Below are 17,993 nucleotides of genomic sequence, written 5' to 3' on the forward strand. Positions count from 1 at the left end.
AAACTCACGACAAAACATTGATTATGTGCTTGGTTTTCGCCTTGAACAGTCATATTGGATGATAATTTTTCTGAGCATACTTAACTATGGACAGAGACTTTTTTTTTGAAAATGTTGCATAAGTGCACTTAGAAAGAACCTGGATAGCTCAGTCTGTAAAGCACCCGTCTTTTAATCTGAGGGTCCATTATTTACGTCATTGTTCAGTTTTGAGGCTTTTTAACCTAGACCTATCATTTAGCTTTGTTTAAATCATACCTAGCTTTTCAGAAATAAATGTCATGTGGATATGAGGATTAACACTACTTTGGCAATTTTATGACTTGTTTTCTGCATTTTTCCCTCTGTAGACTCTACGTCTAACTTTCAGTACTCTTTAAGCTGATGGGTGAAAACTAGCAGCTATGATGTCTCCCATAAAAAATACACAGAATCAGAGTGATACCTACTTTTTTTTCTTTGCAGCACATTTAGCAGTACCAATATGAAAGTCAAAATTAATCAATACTGAGCTGTGTGAATGTGAATTCAGCTTTGGAGTAAACTAAATCAATCGCTTGATGATGCAGCTTCACCTGCCTTTAACTGCCCAAATCTGATAGCCTTTCACTGGGCTGAATACTCATCACTCCTCTTCCCCTTTTTCCTATACATAGAGTATAAAAAGAGATGTAACCTGACAACTCATTATGCTGGCAGACTATGTGCTGTCTTTTGTTTTGGGTATGTATATACATATGAAAAAAATCAGCATATCTGAAGAAACATTTAGATGAATCGGAATTAAAACTTGAAAAATGTGCTAAATATGCTTGAAAGGAGACTGGATAGCTCAGTCGGTAGAGCATCAGACTTTTAATCTGAGGATCCAGGGTTCAAGTTCCTGTTCAGGTGTTTAGTTTTTAAATCTCAACAGATCACTTTGTATTGTTTAAATCTCAGCTTGTGCTTGAGGATTAGTTGCATGCTTAATGCACTTGTTTGACATGAGAAATAAAATGCTCTTTTACACTAGAGAAAAAAACAAAAAACATGTCTTTGAATATGTCCAAACTCACGACAAATCATTGATTATGTGCTTGGTTTGGGCCTTGAACAGTCATAGTTACATAGTTTATGAGGCCGAAAAAAGACAAGCGTCCATCCAGTTCAGCCTATTTCTTGTGCACTGCAGCTATTCCGCAGCGTTGATCCAGGGGAAGGCAAAAAAAAACAACATGCGGTATAGGCCAATTTACATCATTGTGGAAAAATTCACTTCCCGACACCAATCTGGCAGTCAGATTAAATCCCTGGATTAATTAACTAAGCATAAGATGTAATTTTATTGTTCTCAAGAAAGGCGTCCAGGCCTCTCTTGAACTCATTAAGTGAGTTGGACATCACCACTTCCTCTCCCAGAGAGTTCCAGAGTCTCACGGCTCTGACTGTAAAGAATCCCCTTCTATGCTGGTGCAGGAACCTCCTTTCCTCCAGACGCATAGTGTGCCCCCTCGTCTTTGTCACCATCCTTGGTATAAACAGTTCATGGGAGAGATCTCTGTACTGCCCCCTGATGTGTTTATACATGTTTATGAGGTCTCCCCTAAGCCTTCTCTTTTCCAACGTAAATAGGCCTAATTTTGACAACCTCTCTGGGTGTTCTAGTCCCTCCATTCCCTTTATTACCTTAGTCGCCCTCCTTTGTACCCTCTCTAGCTCCAATATGTCTTTCCTGAGCACCGGAGCCCAGAACTGTGCACAATATTCTAAGTGCGGCCTTACCAGCTCTTTATACAGAGGAAGAACAATGTTCTCATCATATGCCCCTATTCCTCTTCTGATGCATGCCATGACTCTATTTGCCTTCGCAGCTGCTGCCTGACACTGGGCACTCCAATTTAATTTGCAATTAACCAAGACGCCCAGGTCCTTCTCCATGTCAGATTTCCCCAACGGTTTCCCATTTAATATGTATGGGTGACTGCTGTGTTTCTTTCCCATGTGCATGACCTTACATTTATCGGCATTGAACCCCATTTGCCATTTTTTGGCCCAACTCCCCAATTTAACTAAATCCTCCTGTATCTGTGCCCTATCCTCATCTGTATTAACTACTTTACAAAGTTTAGTATCATCTGCAAATATTGCTATTTTACTATGCAACCCTTCCACTAGATCATTAATAAATATATTAAATAATATAGGGCCCAAGACAGACCCTTGAGGCACCCCGCTAGTAACCCTGACACACCCTGAGCTTACTCCATTGATAACCACCCTCTGCTTTCTATCACTAAGCCAGCTATTTACCCACTTGCACACATTATCCCCCAGACCAAGCATTCTCATTTTATATACCAACCTTTTGTGTGGCACGGTATCGAACGCTTTGGAGAAGTCAAGGTATACAACATCCACTGACTCTCCCCGGTCCAGCTGTGAGCTCACCTCCTCGTAGAAGGCGATCAGGTTTGTTTGGCAGGAGCGATCCCTCATGAATCCATGTTGATATGGAGTTAGACAGTTATTATCATTAAGATATTCTACAATAGCATCTCTAAGAAATCCTTCAAACAATTTACCCACAACAGACGTTAAGCTTACTGGTCTATAGTTCCCAGGGTCACTTTTAGACCCCTTTTTGAATATTGGTACCACATTTGCTTGGCGCCAGTCTAGTGGGACAGTCCCTGTCCATAAAGAGTGCTTGAATATAAGATACAGCGGTCTGTCTATCACATTACTTAATTCTCTTAGTACACGGGGGTGTATGCCATCTGGGCCTGGTGACTTGTCTATTTTGATATTATTTAGGCGTTTCTGAACTTCCTCCTGGGTTAGGTGGGTGATATTTAGCGGAGGGTTTACTTTATCACTCTGCATTTCCTCCGATAAATTGTTTTCTTTTGTGAAAACAGTGGAGAAGAAGCTATTGAGTAGGTTTGCTTTACCCTCATCGCCCTCTATGATTTTACCCAGGTTATTTTTCAATGGGCCAACTCCATCAGTTTTAATCCTTTTACTGTTTATATAGTTAAAGAACAGTTTGGGATTCGTTTTACTTTCCTTGGCAATTAGTCTCTCTGTCTCCTCTTTTGCTATTCTTATTTGTTTCTTACAGATTTTGTTTTTTTCCCTATAAGATATTAGCGCTTCCTCGCTGCCTTCTTGTTTAAGTTTAGCGAAAGCCCTTTTTTTGTTTTTCATTGCCCTCTTGACTTCCTTATTTAGCCACATTGGCTTCCTCCTATTCCTAGCCCTTTTATTCCCATAAAGTATGTACCTTCTACAGTGACTAAGTAGGACTGTTTCGAAAATTTCCCATTTTCTATCCGTGATCCTATTACTAAAGATACTATCCCAGTCTATAAGGTGAAGGGCATCTCTTAGCTGATCAAACTTTGCCCTCCTGAAGTTCAATGTTTTTGTAACTCCCTTGCTGGGCACCCTACTGAAGCACATGTGGAATTGTATAATGTTGTGGTCACTAGTTCACAGGTGCCCCCCGACCTGCACCCCAGTTATTCTGTCTGGCCTGTTAGTTAATATTAAGTCTAAAAGGGCCGTCCCTCTAGTTGGTTCCTGCACAAGTTGTGACAAATAATTGTCTTTGATAATTGACAGAAACCTGTTTCCTTTCTGAGATCTACAGCTTTCAGTTTCCCAGTCTATATCGGGGTAGTAGAAGTCCCCCATAATAATCACCTCGTTATTTTTTGCTACTTCGTCTATTTGTCTCATTAATAGACTTTCGTGGCTTCTGCTATATTTGGTGGTTTATAACAGACTCCTATGATCATTTTATTATTGTTTTTTGCCCCATGTATCTCCACCCATAAGGACTCGACCTCCTCATTTCCCTCCCATACATCCTCCCGTATTGTAGGCTTTAGACACGTCTTTACATATAGACAGACTCCACCCCCTTTCCGACTTCTTCGATCCCTTCTAAACAGACTGTAACCCTGTAAGTTAACTGCCCAGTCATAGCTTTCATCTAACCATGTTTCGGTTATTCCCACTATGTCATAGTTACCTGTAGATATTTCTGCTTCCAGTTCATCCATCTTGTTTGTCAGGCTCCTGGCATTTGCTAGCACGCAGTTTACACGATTTTGTTTTGTTCCAATCTTCTCCCTGTGGATTGTATTAGAAATTTTCTTACCTCCCTTCCAAGTATCTTGTCTTGGACCTTCTTTGTCGCACTTCATATCTTTCATTAGTATGTTCTCTGGTTGCATGTTCGTGTCCGGCGTTTTTCTTCCCATCCCCTCTTCTTCTAGTTTAACGCCCTCCTGATGAGTGTTGCGAGTCTCCTGGCGAATGTGTGTTTCCCGGGTTTGTTGAGGTGTAGCCCCTCTCTGGCAAGGAGTCCGTCATAGAGGTAATTCACACCGTGGTCCAGGAATCCAAATCCTTGTTGTCTGCACCATCGTCTCAGCCAGTTGTTCACATCAAGGATCATGTTCCATCTCCTGACGCCATGCCCGTCTACTGGAAGGATAGAAGAAAAAACTACCTGCGCATCCAGTTCTTTTACTTTCTTCCCCAATGCTTCAAAGTCCTTGCAGATTGTCGGTAGGTCCTTCTTTGCCGTGTCATTGATGCCAACATGTATCAGAAGAAATGGGTGGACATCCTTGGAACTGATGAGCTTCGGTATTCTATCGGTAACATCCTTGATCTTCGCCCCTGGGAGGCAGCATACTTCTCTTGCGGTTATGTCCGGTCTGCAGATAGCTGCTTCTGTTCCTCTCAGTTGCGAGTCTCCCACCACCACCACTCTTCTTCCTTTCTTGGCTGTCCTTTTTCTTGTCGCTTCTGGGTGTTTCTGGGTGCTCTTTTCTTTTTTGCTTGCTGGTAGTTCCTCATCCTTAGGTGTGCCATCTTCATCCTCCACAAGTCCTTGGAATCTGTTTGTCAGTTGTGTGGTTGGTGGTGTCTCCATGGTCTTCTTGCTTCTTTTGGTCACTTGCCTCCACTTGTCTGCCTCTGGAGGTTCTCTGACGCTTCCTTCACTTTCCGTAACCAGTAGTGACGCTTCTGTTCTGTCCAGGAAGTCTTCATTTTCCTTGATGAGTTTTAATGTCGCAATTCTTTCTTCCAGTCCCCGCACCTTTTCTTCTAAAAGAGCCAGTAATCTACACTTCTGGCAGGTGAAGTTGGTTTCAGCTTCTGGTCGATCTGTGAACATGTAGCACATGTTGCAGCTCATATTGGATGATAATTTTTCTGAGTATACTTAAATATGGACAGAGACATTTTTTTTGAAAATGTTGCAAAAGTGCACTTAGAAAGAACCTGGATAGCTCAGTCTGTAAAGCACCCGTCTTTTAATCTGAGGGTCCATTATTTACGTCATTGTTCAGTTTTGAGGCTTTTTAACCTAGACCTATCATTTAGCTTTGTTTAAATCATACCTAGCTTTTCAGAAATAAATGTCATGTGGGTATGAGGATTAAAACTACTTTGGCAATTTTATGACTTGTTTTCTGCATTTTTCCCTCTGTAGACTCTATGTCTAACTTTCAGTACTCTTTAAGCTGATGGGTGGAAACTAGCAGCTATGATGTCTCCCATAAAAAACACACAGAATCAGAGTGATTTCTACTTTTTTTTCTTTGCAGTACCTTTAGCAGTATCAATATGAAAGTCAAAATTAATCAATACTGAGCTGTGTGAATGTGAATTCAGCTTTGGAGTAAACTAAATCAATCGCTTGATGATGCAGCTTCACCTGCCATTAACTGCCCAAATCTGATAGCCTTTCACTGGGCTGAAAACTCATCACTCCTCTTCCCCTGTTTCCTATACATAGAGTATAAAAAGAGATGTAACCTGACACCTCATTATGCTGGCAAACTATGTGCTGGCTTTGGTTTTGGGTATGTACACACATATGAAAAAAATCAACATATCTGAAGATACATTTAGATGAATCGGAAGTAAATCTTAAAAAATGTGCTAAGTTTGCATGCAAGGAGCCTGGATAGCTCAGTCGGTAGAGCATCTGACTTTTAATCTGAGGGTCCAGGGTTCAAGTCCTTGTTTAGGTGTTATGTTTTTAAATCTCAACAGATCACTTTATATTGTTTAAATCTCAGTTTGTGCTTGAAGATTAGTTGCATGCTTAATGCACTTGCTTGAAATGAGAAATAAAATGCTCTTTTACACTAGAGAAAAATACAAAAAAACATGTCTTTGAATATGTCCAAATTCACGACAAATCATTGATTATGTGCTTGGTTTTGGCTTTGAACAGTCATATTGAATGATAATTTTTCTGAGTATACTTAAATATGGACAGAGACATTTTTTTTTAAATGTTGCAAAAGTGCACTTAGAAAGAACCTGGATAGCTCAGTCAGTAAAGCACCCGTCTTTTAATCTGAGGGTCCATTATTTACGTCATTGTTCAGTTTTGAGGCTTTTTAACCTAGACCTATCATGTAGCTTTGTTTAAATCATACCTAGCTTTTCAGAAATAAATGTCATGTGGATATGAGGATTAACACTACTTTGGCAATTTTATGACTTGTTTTCTGCATTTTTCCCTGTGAAGACTCTATGTCTAACTTTCAGTGCTCTTTAAGCTGATGGGTGGAAACTAGCAGCTATGATGTCTCCCATAAAAAACTCACAGAATCAGAGTGATTCCTACATTTTGTTCTTTGCAGCACATTTAGCAGCACCAATATGAAAGTCAAATTAATCAATACTGAGCGGTGTGAATGTGAATTCAGCTTTGGAGTAAACTAAATCAATCGCTTGATGATGCAGCTTCACCTGCCTTTAACTGCCCAAATTGGATAGCCTTTCACTGGGCTGAATTCTCATCACTCCTCTTTCCCTGTTTCCTATACATAGAGTAAAAAAAGAGATGTAACCTGACACCTCATTATGCTGGCAGACTATGTGCTGGCTTTTGTTTTGGGTATGTATACAGATATGAAAAAAATCAACATATCTGAAGATACATTTAGATGAAGCGTAAGTAATTCTTGAAAAAGGTGCTAAGCTTGCTTGGAAGGAGACTGGATAGCTCAGTTGGTAGAACAACAGACTTTTAATCTGAGGGTCCAGGGTTCAAACCCCTGTTTAGGCACTAAGTTTTTAAATCTCAACAGATAAGTTTGTATTGTTTAAATCTCAGCTTGTGCTTGAAGATTAGTTGCATGCTTAATGCACTTGTTTGACATGAGAAATAAAATGCTCTTTTACACTAGAGAAAAAAACAAAAAACATGTCTTTGAATATGTCCAAACTCACGACAAATCATTGATTATGTGCTTGGTCTTGGCTTTGAACAGTCATACTGCATGATAATTTTTCCGAGTATACTTAAATATGGACAGAGACATTTTTTTTTTAAATGTTGCAAAAGGGCACTTAGAATGAACTTGGATAGCTCAGTCTGTAAAGCACCGGTCTTTTAATGTGAGGGTCCATTATTTACGTCATTGTTCAGTTTTGAGGCTTTTCAACCTAGACCTATCATTTAGCTTTGTTTAAATCATACCTAGCTTTTCAGAAATAAATGTCATGTGGATATGAGGATTAACACTACTTTGGCAATTTTATGACTTGTTTTCTGCATTTTTCCCTCTGTAGACTCTATGTCTATCTTTCAGTACTCTTTAAGCTGATGGGTGGAAACTAGCAGCTATGATGTCTCCCATAAAAAACACACAGAATCAGAGTGATTCCTACTTTTTTTTTCTTTGCAGCACATTTAGCAGCACCAATATGAAAGTCAAAATTAATCAATACTGAGCTGTGTGAATGTGAATTCAGCTTTGGAGTAAACTAAATCAATCGCTTGATGATGCAGCTTCACCTGCCTTTAACTGCCCAAATCTGATAGCCTTTCACTGGGCTGAATACTCATCACTCCTCTTCCCCTGTTTCCTATACATAGAGAATAAAAAGAGATGTAACCTGACACCTCATTATGCTGGCAGACTATGTGCTGGCTTTGGTTTTGGGTATGTACACACATATGAAAAAAATCAACATATCTGAAGATACATTTAGATGAATCGGAAGTAAATCTTGAAAAATGTGCTAAATTTGTTTGGAAGGAGCCTGGATAGCTCAGTTGGTAGAGCATCCAACTTTAAATCTGAGGGTGCAGGGTTTAAGGGCCCCGTCACACTAAGCGATGCAGCAGCGATCCCGACAATGATACGACCTGTCAGGGATCGTTGCTGCATCGCTAATACATCGCTGGTGAGCTGTCAAACAGGCAGGCTCACCAGCGATCAGGGGAGCAGCGATATCGTGGAAAGAATCGTTCCACGATTTCCTGCTCCCGTTACCAGCCTGCTGCAAGCAGGAGCAGGCTGGTGACTATGGTAAACATCGGGTTACTAAGTGCGCGTGTGCCCCTATTAACCCGCTGTTTACCATGGATACCACTCTGCTACAGTGCGCGGGAGCCTCCATGCACCGTAGCAGAGTGGTATCCATGGTAAACAGCGGGTTACTAAGTGCATGCGTGCCACTAGTAACCAGATGTTTACTATAGTTACCAGCCAGATCGTTGGTCCCGCTGGTCACACACAGCGATGTGTGCTGGCCAGCGGGAGGCCAACGACCAAAAAATGGTCCAGGACACTTTGCAACAATCAGCGACCTCACAGCAGGGGCCTGATCGTTGCAAAGTGTCACACACAGCGATATCGCTGGTGAGTCATCAAAACCGTGACTCAGCAGCGATATCGCTATGTGAGACGGGGGCTTAAGTCCCTGTTCAGGCGTTAAGCTTTTAAATCTCAACAGATCACTTTGTATTGTTTAAATCTCAGCTTGTGCTTGAAGATTAGTTGCATGCTTAATGCACTTGTTTGACATGAGAAATAAAATGCTCTTATACACTAGAGAAAAAACAAAAAACATGTCTTTGAATATGTCCAAACTCACAACAAATTATTGATTATGTGCTTGGTTTTGGCTTTGAACAGTCATATTGAATGATAATTTTTCTGAATATACTTAAATATGGACTGAGACATTTTTTTTGAAAATGTTGCATAAGTGCACTTAGAAAGAAAATTGGATAGCTCAGTCAGTAAAGCACCGGTCTTTTAATCTGAGGGTCCACTATTTACGTCATTGTTCAGTTTTGAGGCTTTTTAACCTAGACCTATCATTTAGCTTTGTTTAAATCATACCTAGCTTTTCAGAAATAAATGTCATGTGGATATGAGGATTAACACTACTTTGGCAATTTTATGACTTGTTTTCTGCATTTTTCCCTCTGTAGACTCTATGTCTAACTTTCAGTACTCTTTAAGCTGATGGGTGGAAACTAGCAGCTATGATGTCTCCTATAAAAAACTCACAGAATCAGAGTGATTCCTACTTTTTTTTCTTTGCAGCGCATTTAGCAGCACCAATATGAAAGTCAAAATTAATCAATACTGAGCGGTGTGAATGTGAATTCAGCTTTGGAGTAAACTAAATCAATCGCTTGATGATGCAGCTTCACCTGCCTTTAACTGCCCAAATCGGATAGCCTTTCACTGGGCTGAATACTCATCACTCCTCTTTCCCTGTTTCCTATACATAGAGTATAGAAAGAGATGTAACCTGACACCTCATTATGCTGGCAGACTATGTGCTGGCTTTTGTTTTGGGTATGTATACACATATGAAAAAAATCAGCATATCTGAAGAAACATTTAGATGAATCAGAAGTAAATCTTGAAAAATGTGCTAAGCTTGTTTGGAAGGAGCCTGGATAGCTCAGTCAGTAAAGCATATGACTTTTAATCTGAGGGTCCAGCGTTCAAATCCCTGTTTAGGCATTAAGTTTTTAAAACTCAACAGATCAGTTTGTATTGTTTAAATCTCAGCTTGTGCTTGAAGATTAGTTGCATGCTTAATGCACTTGTTTGACATGAGAAATAAAATGCTCTTTTACACTAGAGAAAAAAAAAAAAAAACATGTCTTTGAATATGTCCAAACTCATGACAAATCATTGATTATGTGCTTAGTTTTGGCTTTGAACAGTCATATTGGATGATAACTTTTCTGAGTATACTTAAATATGGACAGAGACATTTTTTTTGAAAATGTTGCAAAAGTGCACTTAGAAAGAACCTGAATAGCTAAGTCAGTAAAGCACCCGTCTTTTAATCTGAGGGTCCATTATTTACGTCATTGTTCAGTTTTGAGGCTTTTTAACCTAGACCTATCATTTAGCTTTGTTTAAATCATACCTAGCTTTTCAGAAATAAATGTCATGTGGATATGAGGATTAACACTACTTTGGCAATTTTATGACTTGTTTTCTGCATTTTTCCCTGTGTAGACTCTATGTCTAACTTTCAGTCCTCTTTAAGCTGATGGGTGGAAACTAGCAGCTATGATGTCTCCTATAAAAAACTCACAGAGTCAGAGTGATTCCTACTTTTTTTTCTTTGCAGCACATTTAGCAGCACCGATATGAAAGTCAAAATTAATCAATACTGAGCGGTGTGAATGTGAATTCAGCTTTGGAGTAAACTAAATCAATCGCTTGATGATGCAGCTTCACCTGCCTTTAACTGCCCAAATCGGATAGCCTTTCACTGGGCTGAATACTCATCACTCCTCTTCCCCTGTTTCCTATACATAGAGTATAAAAAGAGATGTAACCTGACACCTCATTATGCTGGCAGACTATGTGCTGGCTTTTGTTTTGGGTATGTATACACATATGAAAAAAATCAGCATATCTGAAGAAACATTTAGATGAATCGGAAGTAAATCTTGAAAAATGTGCTAAGTTTTTTTGGAAGGAGCCTGGATAGCTCAGTCGGCAGAGCATCAGACTTTTAATCTGAGGGTCCAGGGTTCAAATCCCTGTTTAGGCATTAAGTTTTTAAATCTCAACAGATCAGTTTGTATTGTTTAAATCTCAGCTTGTGCTTGAAGATTAGTTGCATGCTTGAAGATTAGTTGCATGCTTAATGCACTTGTTGGACATGAGAAATAAAATGCTTTTTTACACTAGAGAAAAAACAAAAAACATGTCTTTGAATATGTCCAAACTCACGACCACATATTGATTATGTGCTTGGTTTTGGCCTTGAACAGTCATATTGGATGATAATTTTTCTGAGCATACTTAACTATGGACAGAGACTTTTTTTTTGAAAATGTTGCATAAGTGCACTTAGAAAGAACCTGGATAGCTCAGTCTGTAAAGCACACGTCTTTTAATCTGAGGGTCCATTATTTACGTCATTGTTCAGTTTTGAGGCTTTTTAACCTAGACCTATCATTTAGCTTTGTTTAAATCATACCTAGCTTTTCAGAAATAAATGTCATGTGGATATGAGGATTAACACTACTTTGGCAATTTTATGACTTGTTTTCTGCATTTTTCCCTCTGTAGACTCTACGTCTAACTTTCAGTACTCTTTAAGCTGATGGGTGGAAACTAGCAGCTATGATGTCTCCCATAAAAAATACACAGAATCAGAGTGATACCTACTTTTTTTTCTTTGCAGCACATTTAGCAGTACCAATATGAAAGTCAAAATTAATCAATACTGAGCTGTGTGAATGTGAATTCAGCTTTGGAGTAAACTAAATCAATCGCTTGATGATGCAGCTTCACCTGCCTTTAACTGCCCAAATCTGATAGCCTTTCACTGGGCTGAATACTCATCACTCCTCTTCCCCTTTTTCCTATACATAGAGTATAAAAAGAGATGTAACCTGACAACTCATTATGCTGGCAGACTATGTGCTGGCTTTTGTTTTGGGTATGTATATACATATGAAAAAAATCAGCATATCTGAAGAAACATTTAGATGAATCGGAATTAAAACTTGAAAAATGTGCTAAATATGCTTGAAAGGAGACTGGATAGCTCAGTCGGTAGAGCATCAGACTTTTAATCTGAGGATCCAGGGTTCAAGTTCCTGTTCAGGTGTTTAGTTTTTAAATCTCAACAGATCACTTTGTATTGTTTAAATCTCAGCTTGTGCTTGAGGATTAGTTGCATGCTTAATGCACTTGTTTGACATGAGAAATAAAATGCTCTTTTACACTAGAGAAAAAAACAAAAAACATGTCTTTGAATATGTCCAAACTCACGACAAATCATTGATTATGTGCTTGGTTTGGGCCTTGAACAGTCATAGTTACATAGTTTATGAGGCCGAAAAAAGACAAGCGTCCATCCAGTTCAGCCTATTTCTTGTGCACTGCAGCTATTCCGCAGCGTTGATCCAGGGGAAGGCAAAAAAAAACAAACATGCGGTATAGGCCAATTTACATCATTGTGGAAAAATTTACTTCCCGACACCAATCTGGCAGTCAGATTAAATCCCTGGATTAATTAACTAAGCATAAGATGTAATTTTATTGTTCTCAAGAAAGGCGTCCAGGCCTCTCTTGAACTCATTAAGTGAGTTGGACATCACCACTTCCTCTCCCAGAGAGTTCCAGAGTCTCACGGCTCTGACTGTAAAGAATCCCCTTCTATGCTGGCGCAGGAACCTCCTTTCCTCCAGACGCATAGTGTGCCCCCTCGTCTTTGTCACCATCCTTGGTATAAACAGTTCATGGGAGAGATCTCTGTACTGCCCCCTGATGTATTTATACATGTTTATGAGGTCTCCCCTAAGCCTTCTCTTTTCCAACGTAAATAGGCCTAATTTTGACAACCTCTCTGGGTGTTCTAGTCCCTCCATTCCCTATATTACCTTAGTCGCCCTCCTTTGTACCCTCTCTAGCTCCAATATGTCTTTCCTGAGCACCGGAGCCCAGAACTGTGCACAATATTCTAAGTGCGGCCTTACCAGCTCTTTATACAGAGGAAGAACAATGTTCTCATCATATGCCCCTATTCCTCTTCTGATGCATGCCATGACTCTATTTGCCTTCGCAGCTGCTGCCTGACACTGGGCACTCCAATTTAATTTGCAATTAACCAAGACGCCCAGGTCCTTCTCCATGTCAGATTTCCCCAACGGTTTCCCATTTAATATGTATGGGTGACTGCTGTGTTTCTTTCCCATGTGCATGACCTTACATTTATCGGCATTGAACCCCATTTGCCATTTTTTGGCCCAACTCCCCAATTTAACTAAATCCTCCTGTATCTGTGCCCTATCCTCATCTGTATTAACTACTTTACAAAGTTTAGTATCATCTGCAAATATTGCTATTTTACTATGCAACCCTTCCACTAGATCATTAATAAATATATTAAATAATATAGGGCCCAAGACAGACCCTTGAGGCACCCCGCTAGTAACCCTGACACACCCTGAGCTTACTCCATTGATAACCACCCTCTGCTTTCTATCACTAAGCCAGCTATTTACCCACTTGCACACATTATCCCCCAGACCAAGCATTCTCATTTTATATACCAACCTTTTGTGTGGCACGGTATCGAACGCTTTGGAGAAGTCAAGGTATACAACATCCACTGACTCTCCCCGGTCCAGCTGTGAGCTCACCTCCTCGTAGAAGGCGATCAGGTTTGTTTGGCAGGAGCGATCCCTCATGAATCCATGTTGATATGGAGTTAGACAGTTATTATCATTAAGATATTCTACAATAGCATCTCTAAGAAATCCTTCAAACAATTTACCCACAACAGACGTTAAGCTTACTGGTTTATAGTTCCCAGGGTCACTTTTAGACCCCTTTTTGAATATTGGTACCACATTTGCTTGGCGCCAGTCTAGTGGGACAGTCCCTGTCCATAAAGAGTGCTTGAATATAAGATACAGCGGTCTGTCTATCACATTACTTAATTCTCTTAGTACACGGGGGTGTATGCCATCTGGGCCTGGTGACTTGTCTATTTTGATATTATTTAGGCGTTTCTGAACTTCCTCCTGGGTTAGGTGGGTGATATTTAGCGGAGGGTTTACTTTATCACTCTGCATTTCCTCCGATAAATTGTTTTCTTTTGTGAAAACAGTGGAGAAGAAGCTATTGAGTAGGTTTGCTTTACCCTCATCGCCCTCTATGATTTTACCCAGGTTATTTTTCAATGGGCCAACTCCATCAGTTTTAATCCTTTTACTGTTTATATAGTTAAAGAACAGTTTGGGATTCGTTTTACTTTCCTTGGCAATTAGTCTCTCTGTCTCCTCTTTTGCTATTCTTATTTGTTTCTTACAGATTTTGTTTTTTTCCCTATAAGATATTAGCGCTTCCTCGCTGCCTTCTTGTTTAAGTTTAGCGAAAGCCCTTTTTTTGTTTTTCATTGCCCTCTTGACTTCCTTATTTAGCCACATTGGCTTCCTCCTATTCCTAGCCCTTTTATTCCCATAAAGTATGTACCTTCTACAGTGACTAAGTAGGACTGTTTCGAAAATTTCCCATTTTCTATCCGTGATCCTATTACTAAAGATACTATCCCAGTCTATAAGGTGAAGGGCATCTCTTAGCTGATCAAACTTTGCCCTCCTGAAGTTCAATGTTTTTGTAACTCCCTTGCTGGGCACCCTACTGAAGCACATGTGGAATTGTATAATGTTGTGGTCACTAGTTCACAGGTGCCCCCCGACCTGCACCCCAGTTATTCTGTCTGGCCTGTTAGTTAATATTAAGTCTAAAAGGGCCGTCCCTCTAGTTGGTTCCTGCACAAGTTGTGACAAATAATTGTCTTTGATAATTGACAGAAACCTGTTTCCTTTCTGAGATCTACAGCTTTCAGTTTCCCAGTCTATATCGGGGTAGTAGAAGTCCCCCATAATAATCACCTCGTTATTTTTTGCTACTTCGTCTATTTGTCTCATTAATAGACTTTCGTGGCTTCTGCTATATTTGGTGGTTTATAACAGACTCCTATGATCATTTTATTATTGTTTTTTGCCCCATGTATCTCCACCCATAAGGACTCGACCTCCTCATTTCCCTCCCATACATCCTCCCGTATTGTAGGCTTTAGACACGTCTTTACATATAGACAGACTCCACCCCCTTTCCGACTTCTTCGATCCCTTCTAAACAGACTGTAACCCTGTAAGTTAACTGCCCAGTCATAGCTTTCATCTAACCATGTTTCGGTTATTCCCACTATGTCATAGTTACCTGTAGATATTTCTGCTTCCAGTTCATCCATCTTGTTTGTCAGGCTCCTGGCATTTGCTAGCACGCAGTTTACACGATTTTGTTTTGTTCCAATCTTCTCCCTGTGGATTGTATTAGAAATTTTCTTACCTCCCTTCCAAGTATCTTGTCTTGGACCTTCTTTGTCGCACTTCATATCTTTCATTAGTATGTTCTCTGGTTGCATGTTCGTGTCCGGCGTTTTTCTTCCCATCCCCTCTTCTTCTAGTTTAACGCCCTCCTGATGAGTGTTGCGAGTCTCCTGGCGAATGTGTGTTTCCCGGGTTTGTTGAGGTGTAGCCCCTCTCTGGCAAGGAGTCCGTCATAGAGGTAATTCACACCGTGGTCCAGGAATCCAAATCCTTGTTGTCTGCACCATCGTCTCAGCCAGTTGTTCACATCAAGGACCATGTTCCATCTCCTGACGCCATGCCCGTCTACTGGAAGGATAGAAGAAAAAACTACCTGCGCATCCAGTTCTTTTACTTTCTTCCCCAATGCTTCAAAGTCCTTGCAGATTGTCGGTAGGTCCTTCTTTGCCGTGTCATTGATGCCAACATGTATCAGAAGAAATGGGTGGACATCCTTGGAACTGATGAGCTTCGGTATTCTATCGGTAACATCCTTGATCTTCGCCCCTGGGAGGCAGCATACTTCTCTTGCGGTTATGTCCGGTCTGCAGATAGCTGCTTCTGTTCCTCTCAGTTGCGAGTCTCCCACCACCACCACTCTTCTTCCTTTCTTGGCTGTCCTTTTTCTTGTCGCTTCTGGGTGTTTCTGGGTGCTCTTTTCTTTTTTGCTTGCTGGTAGTTCCTCATCCTTAGGTGTGCCATCTTCATCCTCCACAAGTCCTTGGAATCTGTTTGTCAGTTGTGTGGTTGGTGGTGTCTCCATGGTCTTCTTGCTTCTTTTGGTCACTTGCCTCCACTTGTCTGCCTCTGGAGGTTCTCTGACGCTTCCTTCACTTTCCGTAACCAGTAGTGACGCTTCTGTTCTGTCCAGGAAGTCTTCATTTTCCTTGGTGAGTTTTAATGTCGCAATTCTTTCTTCCAGTCCCCGCACCTTTTCTTCTAAAAGAGCCAGTAATCTACACTTCTGGCAGGTGAAGTTGGTTTCAGCTTCTGGTCGATCTGTGAACATGTAGCACATGTTGCAGCTCATATTGGATGATAATTTTTCTGAGTATACTTAAATATGGACAGAGACATTTTTTTTGAAAATGTTGCAAAAGTGCACTTAGAAAGAACCTGGATAGCTCAGTCTGTAAAGCACCCGTCTTTTAATCCGAGGGTCCATTATTTACGTCATTGTTCAGTTTTGAGGCTTTTTAACCTAGACCTATCATTTAGCTTTGTTTAAATCATACCTAGCTTTTCAGAAATAAATGTCATGTGGGTATGAGGATTAAAACTACTTTGGCAATTTTATGACTTGTTTTCTGCATTTTTCCCTCTGTAGACTCTATGTCTAACTTTCAGTACTCTTTAAGCTGATGGGTGGAAACTAGCAGCTATGATGTCTCCCATAAAAAACACACAGAATCAGAGTGATTTCTACTTTTTTTTCTTTGCAGTACATTTAGCAGTATCAATATGAAAGTCAAACTTAATCAATACTGAGCTGTGTGAATGTAAATTCAGCTTTGGAGTAAACTAAATCAATCCCTTGATGATGCAGCTTCACCTGCCATTAACTGCCCAAATCTGATAGCCTTTCACTGGGCTGAAAACTCATCACTCCTCTTCCCCTGTTTCCTTTACATAGAGTATAAAAAGAGATGTAACCTGACACCTCATTTTGCTGGCAAACTATGTGCTGGCTTTGGTTTTGGGTATGTACACACATATGAAAAAAATCAACATATCTGAAGATACATTTAGATGAATCGGAAGTAAATCTTAAAAAATGTGCTAAGTTTGCATGCAAGGAGCCTGGATAGCTCAGTCGGTAGAGCATCTGACTTTTAATCTGAGGGTCCAGGGTTCAAGTCCTTGTTTAGGTGTTATGTTTTTAAATCTCAACAGATCACTTTGTATTGTTTAAATCTCAGTTTGTGCTTGAAGATTAGTTGCATGCTTAATGCACTTGTTTGACATGAGAAATAAAATGCTCTTTTACACTAGAGAAAAAAACAAAAAACATGTCTTTGAATATGTCCAAACTCACGACAAATCATTGATTATGTGCTTGGTCTTGACTTTGAACAGTCATACTGCATGATAATTTTTCCGAGTATACTTAAATATGGACAGAGACATTTTTTTTTTAAATGTTGCAAAAGTGCACTTAGAAAGAACTTGGATAGCTCAGTCTGTAAAGCACCCGTCTTTTAATGTGAGGGTCCATTATTTACGTCATTGTTCAGTTTTGAGGCTTTTCAACCTAGACCTATCATTTAGCTTTGTTTAAATCATACCTAGCTTTTCAGAAATAAATGTCATGTGGATATGAGGATTAACACTACTTTGGCAATTTTATGACTTGTTTTCTGCATTTTTCCCTCTGTAGACTCTATGTCTATCTTTCAGTACTCTTTAAGCTGATGGGTGGAAACTAGCAGCTATGATGTCTCCCATAAAAAACACACAGAATCAGAGTGATTCCTACTTTTTTTTTCTTTGCAGCACATTTAGCAGCACCAATATGAAAGTCAAAATTAATCAATACTGAGCTGTGTGAATGTGAATTCAGCTTTGGAGTAAACTAAATCAATCGCTTGATGATGCAGCTTCACCTGCCTTTAACTGCCCAAATCTGATAGCCTTTCACTGGGCTGAATACTCATCACTCCTCTTCCCCTGTTTCCTATACATAGAGAATAAAAAGAGATGTAACCTGACACCTCATTATGCTGGCAGACTATGTGCTGGCTTTGGTTTTGGGTATGTACACACATATGAAAAAAATCAACATATCTGAAGATACATTTAGATGAATCGG

General features: G+C 39.9%; 3 non-coding genes across 3 annotated transcripts; all 3 read left to right on the forward strand.

The window, feature by feature from the left end:
• The first annotated feature begins 5,965 nt into the window (after nt 1–5,965).
• TRNAK-UUU (transfer RNA lysine (anticodon UUU)) lies at nt 5,966–6,038 on the forward strand. The gene has a single exon. It is a non-coding gene; the product is annotated as a tRNA-Lys (tRNA).
• A 4,731-nt stretch (nt 6,039–10,769) lies between these two features.
• TRNAK-UUU (transfer RNA lysine (anticodon UUU)) lies at nt 10,770–10,842 on the forward strand. Its single transcript has one exon. It is a non-coding gene; the product is annotated as a tRNA-Lys (tRNA).
• Nucleotides 10,843–16,982: 6,140 nt separating this feature from the next.
• On the forward strand, nt 16,983–17,055 carry TRNAK-UUU (transfer RNA lysine (anticodon UUU)). The gene has a single exon. It is a non-coding gene; the product is annotated as a tRNA-Lys (tRNA).
• Nucleotides 17,056–17,993: the final 938 nt, after the last annotated feature.

The sequence above is a fragment of the Phyllobates terribilis genome, unplaced genomic scaffold (assembly GCF_046119375.1).
Source record: "Phyllobates terribilis strain yellow unplaced genomic scaffold, ASM4611937v1 Scaffold_1__5_contigs__length_1240528914, whole genome shotgun sequence".
Lineage (NCBI taxonomy): Eukaryota > Metazoa > Chordata > Amphibia > Anura > Dendrobatidae > Phyllobates > Phyllobates terribilis.